Source organism: Bison bison, unplaced genomic scaffold, assembly GCF_000754665.1.
Source record: "Bison bison bison isolate TAMUID 2011002044 unplaced genomic scaffold, Bison_UMD1.0 scf7180017864274, whole genome shotgun sequence".
NCBI lineage: Eukaryota > Metazoa > Chordata > Mammalia > Artiodactyla > Bovidae > Bison > Bison bison.
Window position 1 is genome coordinate 2,642,937 of NW_011494846.1, and position 8,002 is coordinate 2,650,938.

An 8,002-nucleotide genomic window follows, 5' to 3' on the forward strand; every position below is an offset into this window, starting at 1 on the left:
CGGTCACTCAGTCCTGTCCGACTCCTCGCGACCCCTGGTGGACTGCAGCCCACCAGGCTCCTCAGTCCATGGGATTCTCCAGGCAAAATTGCTGGAGTGAGTTGCCAGGCCCTCCTCCAGGGGATCTTCCTGACCCAGAGATTGAACCCAGGTTTCCAGCATTGCAGGTGGATTCTTTACAGCTAAAGAAGAAGCCTCATAAAGAGAAGCCTCATAAAGAGGCAATAATAATGGTAAGACCTTGTGTGATGTTTGCACACTCTTTGTAATTGTCATATAAATTATACTATCATCTGATAATCTTATTTGAGAACAACAGCAACACAAGTTTGACTGGGCCAGTATCTTTCCCATTTCATAGGAAAAACTGTAAAAGGAGGCTCAAAGAGAGCCACAAAATGCCGGTAATGTTCCCAAGTCTACCCAGTGAGTTAGAGTGTAGGGGCTAGAACTGTTCTCTGGACTCTACTCCAGAGTAATCAGAAGCACAAACCCAAGAGAATGTTGTAGCATTTCTTTTACCAACATTGAAAGAGTTACAATGTGTGTTAGAAAACAGCCCCATATCATGAAAGGACCACTTGTCCATTAGACATTAATTATAACTATTTTCCTCACTCCCATTCTGCATGAAACTGGATAGAGGGTCTTTAGTTGCTACACCAAGCGTTAGCGGTTCTGTGTTGTGTTGAACAAACACCCATGATCTGAGCAGGGTCTTTGATGCCCCCGCAAACCCATAGATTCCTGAGTGACATTTCTCCCTCTCTTACTAATAGAAATAGAGATTCTTTAGTTTTTCCTGGTAACTAGGAAAAATTTGGATGGCGTATGGAGTATTTGATGGCCAACTGTGTCTCATAAATAGAGTTGCCATATTTAACAAATAAAGATACAGAATGCTCAGTTAAATTTGAATTTCAGATAAACTACAATTAATTTTTAAGTAAAGTATGTTCTAAACATTGTATTTTATCTGGAAACTCTGCTCATAAAGAGTAAGAAAGATAGGTATTTTGAGTTGCTTGGCTATGTTTAAGAGGCTTTCCTGGTGGCTCAAACAATGAAGAATCTGCGTGCAAAGCAGGAGATCCAAGTTGGATCCCTGGGTCGGGAAGATCCCCCTGGAGAAGGGAATGGCAACGTGCCCCAGTATTCTTTCCTGGAGAATTCTGTGGACAGGGGAGCCTGTGGGTTACAGTCCATGGGGTCACAAAGAGTGGGACATGACTGAGCGACTAACATGCATACATACATACATAAGAGCTATTATAGCAGCCATCTACTATTCTCCAGATTCTATTTCCAGGGAATAACTGTTATTTTTAAAATACGTATTTTTTATCATCTTAACTCTAATAAGACAGTTTTAAGTTTCAGATAATTGAACTGAAATAGAAACTCTGATCTCTTTGTGAATTTGGGTTCCAGCTTGTTAAAGATGGTCTCTTCCACTTTCAAATTAATTGAATATTGAATTAGGAGGAGTCTAGTTAATTCATCAAGAGAAATTTAATTTTGTTGTTGACTTAAAACACCTGAGTCCTTAAGCATGGTGCTGTAAATTCACCTAAGCTAAGATGAAAACTTACCAGCAGAAAAGGAAAAATGAAACAGCCTATATGTGAGATAAGATGGACAGAACTATCTGCTGTTTACATAATTACATGAGGCATATGTGATCATCTCCATGGCAACAGGTCATAGGAAGACATTCAGAGTAGGGGGAGATCAAAGGTTTGGTTTAATAGAAGGTTTGCATATGGAGATATTAAAGAATTGAACAAAATTGTAATGTTTATAACATAAAGGATGACAGCTAACACATATCCAGAGTAGTATTAGCATGGCTCTAATAGTGCTTATCAATTGAAACCTGCACTTTTCTTGAAATACAAGGTTGAGACAAGTGCAGAAGGATCCTGGCAGGAAGTGCCAGGAAGCAGGAAGTTATTGGAAGTGCCCAAAAGGTCGAAGAACTGCTTTAAAGCCTGGTGTTTTATGTCAAGTTCACTTCTCAACTCTGGCTCAATTGTATCCACCCTCACTGTACTATGATTCATATGGACAGCCATGTTTTATTGCTTTGTACCCAGCTATAACCTTCTGCAGCCTTAGAGTGTCAAATTCAAGTTCACCTCATTCCAAGTTAGGAAAGCACAGTGGATATTTATTGAGCACAATGGAATCCACTTCTCAGAAGTGAATCGGTGAAGCTGTGTAGCCAGTGGAGACAGAAAGTTATGACTGGCCATCTGCACAGACACAGTGATTCACTGATTCCAGTCAACAAGTATTCAGTGAGGGTCCTCTAGGTATCAGGCACTATTCTAGGCACTGGGACTTGTTGATTAAAACAAAACAGATTTCAAGATTCCCAGACTATGAGAAGATTATAGTCTAGTAATCTAGACTATTGGGCTTCCCATGTGGCACAGAGGTAAATGAAACTGCCTGCAATGTAGGAGACACGGGTTCAACCCCTGGGTCAGTAAGATCCCCTGGAGGAGGGCACACAATCCACTCTAGTATTCTTGCCTGGGGAATCCCACACACAGAGGAGCCTGGCGGGCTACCTCCATAGGGTCGCAAAGAGTTGGACATGACTTAGTGATTAAATAACAACAATAAAAGGAAGATTAACAATCAACAAACAAAAGAAACATTCATTGAGTGCTTGTGTGCCAGGCACTATTGTAGACAATGGGACATAGTAATAAACAGAACAGACAATGATCCTTGTTTCATGGAACTTGCATTACAGTGGGAGGAGCCAGACAATAAACAAATTAGTGAATTATATATTAGGAGATGACATACACTAATGAAAATTATAGAGCAGGATAAGGGGAAAAGAGAAATTTGGGGACGTTTGGGTGACCAGATGTTCAAGCTGGATTTAGAAAAGGCAGAGGAATCAGAGATCAAATTGCCAATATCTGTTGGATCATAGAAAAGGCAAGAGAATTCCAGAAAAACATTTACTTCTGTTTCATTGACTACGCTAAAGCCTTTGACTGTGTGGATCACTACAAACTGGAAAATTCTTAAAGAGATGTGAATACCAGACCGCTTTACCTGCCTCCTGAGAAATCTGTATGCCAGTCAGGAAGCAACAGTTAGAACTGGGCATGGAACAATGGATTGGTTCCAAATTGGGAAAGGAGTACGTCAAGGATGTATATTGTCACCCTGCTTATTTAACTCATATGAAGAGTATATCATGCAAAATGCCAGACTAGATGAAGCACAAACTGGAATCAAGATTGCAGGCAGAAATATCAATAACCTCAGATATGCAGATGACACCACCTTATGGCAGAAAGTGAAGAGGAACTAAAGAGCTTCTTGATGAAAGTGAAAAAGGAGAGTGAAAGAGCTGGCTTAAAACTTAGCATTCAAGAAACAAAGATCATGGCATCAAGTCCCATTACTTTATTGCAAGTAGATAAAGAAGAGAGTGAAAAAGCTGGCTTAAAACTCAACATTCAGAAAACTAAGATAATGGCATCTGGTCCCAACACTTCATGGCAAATAGATGGGGAAACAATGGAAACAGTGACAGACTTTATTTTCTTGGGCTCCAAAATCACTGCAAATGGTGACTACAGCCATGATATTAAAAGATGCTTGCTCCTTGGAAGAAAAGCTATGACCAACCCAGACAGCATATTAAAAAACAGAGACATTACTTTGCCAACAAAGCTCTGTGTAGTCAAAGGTATGGTCTTTCCAGTAGTCATGTGTGCATGTGAGAGTTGGACCAGAAAGAAGGCTGAGCACCACAGAATTGATGCTTTTGAACTGTGGTGTTGGAGAAGACTCTTGAGAGTCGCTTGGACAGCAAGGATATCCAACCAGTCAATCCTAAAGGAAATCAGTCCTGAATATTTATTGGAAGGAGTGATGCTGAAGCTGAAGCTCCAATACTTTGGCCACCTGAGGTGAAGAACTGGCTCATTGGAAAAGACCCTGATGCTGGGAAAGATTGAGGGTGGGAAGAGAAGGGGATGACAGAGGATGAGATGGTTGGATGGTATCACCAACTCGACGGACATGAGTTTGAGCAAGATTTGGGAGTTCGTGATAGACAGGGAAGCCTGGCATTCTGCCGTCCACAGGATGGCAAAAAGTCAGACATGACTGAGCAACTGAACAGAACTGAACCAGGTGATGAGGAGCACAATTTTAGGTGGAGTAGCCAGGGATGGCCTCACTAACAAAGGAGCTTTTGAGTAAAGACCTTAGAGACCTTAGGGAGGTAGGGAGGGAGCCACGAGGCTATCTGGCACACACTCAAGCATCCTTTTATTGGGGCGGGCCTGTAATCCACAGTAAGCTGAGCACAGTGTCCCTCTGGGGCTCTTCAACCAGAGCTGACCAAAACCTGCCATTTTTGCTGTACTTCCAAAGCTGTAGAGAGGGAAGCCTGGAGCTGCTAAAAGCCCTCGAGTTCATGAGGAAATAATGATGGAGTACAGAGAAAGTGAGACAAGAAATGGAGAAGGTAATCCCACAGGGCTGGAGACCCTTGCTCATATGAGCCCTGAGGCCAACCCCTTCCTGTCCCTTCAACAGCTAGAATTTGTGAGCCAATGCTTTCCTTCTTTGGCTTAGGCTAACTCCAGTCTGGTTTCTGTGGCTATGGGCAGACAGTGTGACCACAGGGAAGGGAGCCAAGTGGCCATCCTGGAGCGGAGTGCCAGGGGTGCGTGCCATCAGCATTTGCTGGAGGCAAAACACCTGAGAGCAGCGACTCTTGACGGCAGGTGCCTCGTGCAGGAAAGCTGAGCTATCACAAGCACTTCTCAGAGTAACGCAGCCCAGATGGTTACTCTTTAGGGCTTGTACATTTTCAGGAAAATTTTTAAAAAGTAAGTTTGGCTGCCAACTTTTTCTTTGGTCAAATGAAGGCACGAGAGAATTAATAAATAAGCCAGCTACCAACCACTGTCACCATCAGTTCATACAGGATGGGGACATCTTCAAACCCCAAAGGGGGAGCACAGAGTCTAGAATAAAGGATGCATTGTGAATGCTATGAAAGATCTGCTTTATTTCCCTTGTTTCATGAGAGACTGGAGAAAGCTTTTTAGAGACAAGCCCCAGTGATTGGGAACTACTGCCCTAGAGCACTTGGGAGTTAAAATTTCAAGGAAGAAACCAAGACAAAAGGGCCAGGTTACTCTTTCCCCATGAGGTGATTTATTAGACACTAAATCCCATGAGTGAAAAGGTTTTGCTGCTGATCTTGTCTTGGGGGAAGGTAGACTATTGACCTATCTTTGGAGAGACAGAGAGAACACAGGGTTTTGCTATCTTGGGATACTTGTTCCCCATGGCTGGCCTTTTAGGAGTTTGTTCAGCCTCCTTGAGGAGATAGCCCAAACCTGCTGAACTTCTCATTAGCTTTTACACTGGTCTCCAGGCCTTAGATAATTTCTAATAGCTATGCTGTGTTACTTCCTCAGAATTTTCCTTTTCCTTTTACAGCTGTTTTTCTGAGCACCACCTGTGCTAGCCCAGATGTTGGCAAACCTTTTCTGTAAAGGATCACATAGTAAATGTTTTAGGCTTTGTGGGTCACAGGGTCTTTATCGCAACTACTCAGCTCTGTTGGTATTGTGCAAAAGCAGCCATAGAGGATATGTAAACAAAGGGACAGGCTATGTTTCAATAAAACTTTATTTAAAAAAAAACAGATGGAGGGCCAGATTTGGCCTTGAACTCCAACTCTGCTTATTAATTGTATGGAGTTGGACAAATTGCTTAACCTCCTTGTGCCTCAATTTACTCATCTATAAAATGGAAATGAAATAATATTTTCCTTAGATGTTGTTACAAAAATTAAATGAGGCAATGTATATAGACCTGCTATTTGTTGGGTACTGGGTAGGGGTGACTCTTACTGGTATTATTATCATCTCTCTGTTAGAAACTGACTAATAAGTCAGGCATGTGCACTCTAAAGCTCATGGGAAAATGTCTCTCTAATACTCTTAACGATTTGAGTTTGCTTCTGAAGTCTATCATTATTTTCAACTGTTTTGGTTTCTATGACTAGAGAGAAGTTTGAGGCCATAATCTCTGTCCCCAAACATTATAATAATCCATTTGGACAGAAAATAGATGATACTTTACTTGACAAAGGGCTGGACTCGGAGTCAGGAAACCTGTTGTAATCTCAGCTCTACAATTAACAAATTATGTAATACTGAACAAGTTGTTACTGGATTTGTTTCAGCTTTCTCAGCTATCATAGAAGTAGCTGGATTAGATATTCTCTAGAGAATTTTCCAGCAGCAACAATTATTCATAGATCCAAACAATAGGTTTATCTGGGTGGACAAAAGTGAACAAAAGAGACAAAGCCCTGATCCCATGGAGGTTACATTTCAGTGTAACAGACAGCAGGTAAATACAACGTGTAAGGAAACATCCAGTATGTCAAATGGTGATAAAGGCAGAGGAGAAAACACAGCTGGAATGGGGGAAAGTCTAGTACAGGTTGGGAAGTGACTTATATTGAATAGTGAAGACCTCACAGAGAAGAGGACACTTCATCAAGTCCATAAGAGACTGAAAGGAATCCAGCTATGTATTCATGGTCCAGGCAGATTCCAGCCCTGTTTTCTAGCCCTGTTGCAGGTAAAGAAAAGGAAGATGTGTGAGGAGCACCCCTGGCAGGGGTTAAAGAAGAGAGAGAAGGTTAGTGTCACTGGAGCACAGTGAAGGAAGGGGAGAGGAGGAGAGGAAGTTGGAGGAGTGATGGTGGGGGGCCCAGACCGTAGTGCCTTGAGGTCATTCTACAGATTCCAGCCTTTGTTCTCAGTGAAATGGCAGCCACTGATGGGCAGAGCAGAGGAGTGATGTGGTCTGGCTAATGTTCTAAAAGAATCTCTCTGGCCACTGTGTGGAGAGTAGTCTATAGGGGAGCAAAGACAGAGCAAAAGTCAAGATGAGACATGGTGGCTTGGGCCAGGGACGGGGCTGTGGTGAGAGGGAATAAGTCCCAGGATTATATTCTAAAGGTGGAGTTGACGGGATTTGCTGTTGGATTGGGAGTTGAGTGTAAAACAAAGAAAGGAGTCAACAATGGATCAAAGATTTCCCTGCTGGTACAGTGAATAGGAATCTGCCTGCCAATGCAAGGGATACCAGTTTGATCCCTGGTCTGGGAAGATTCCACGTGCCATGGAGCAACTAAGCCCATGTGCTTAGATACCCACCCACCTTGAGCTACAACTATTGAGCCCACGTGCTGCAACTACTGAAGCCTGAACTCTAGATCCTGAGCTCCGCAACAAGAGAAGCCACAGCAGTGAGAAGCCCACGCACCACAGTGAAGAGTAGCTCCCACTCGCCTCAACTAGAGAAGCCTGCACACAGCAGCAAAGATGCAGAGCAGCCAAAAATAAATAAGTTTTTAAAAATAGAATGGATCATGAATTCTTGGCCTTGGCCTGAGCAACAGGAAGGATTTACTTGACATTGAGTGAGATGGGGAACACTGTGGATGGAGCAAGTTTGCGGGAGAAGATCAGCAAAGAAGATTTTGGGAAAGTTACATTTCAGATGCCTGTTGGGCATCCCAGTAAGCAGCTTGACATATGAGTCTGGAGTCCTGGAGAGACAGCACTAAATCTTGAAGTTGTCAGTTTATAGCTGATATTAATGACCGTGAGACTGGATGGAAGCACCAAGGGAATGACTGTCAACAGAGAAGGAAAGAAGCTGAATTCCAGGTCCTAGGGGCAACCCACTCCAGTATTCTTGCCTGGAGAATCCCAGGGACGGGGGAGCCTGGTGGGCTGCCGTCTATGGGGTCGCACAGAGTCGGACACAACTGAAGCGACTTAGCTAGCTAGCTAGCTAGGGTATCTGATGATAAAGGGTCGGGAAGATGAGAAGCCAGCAAAGGTCCAGAGCAGTGGTGACCATGTGATAGAAGGAAATTCAGGGGAGGGTGGAGTCCTCTGAGAAGCCAGGAGCACAAAGTAGG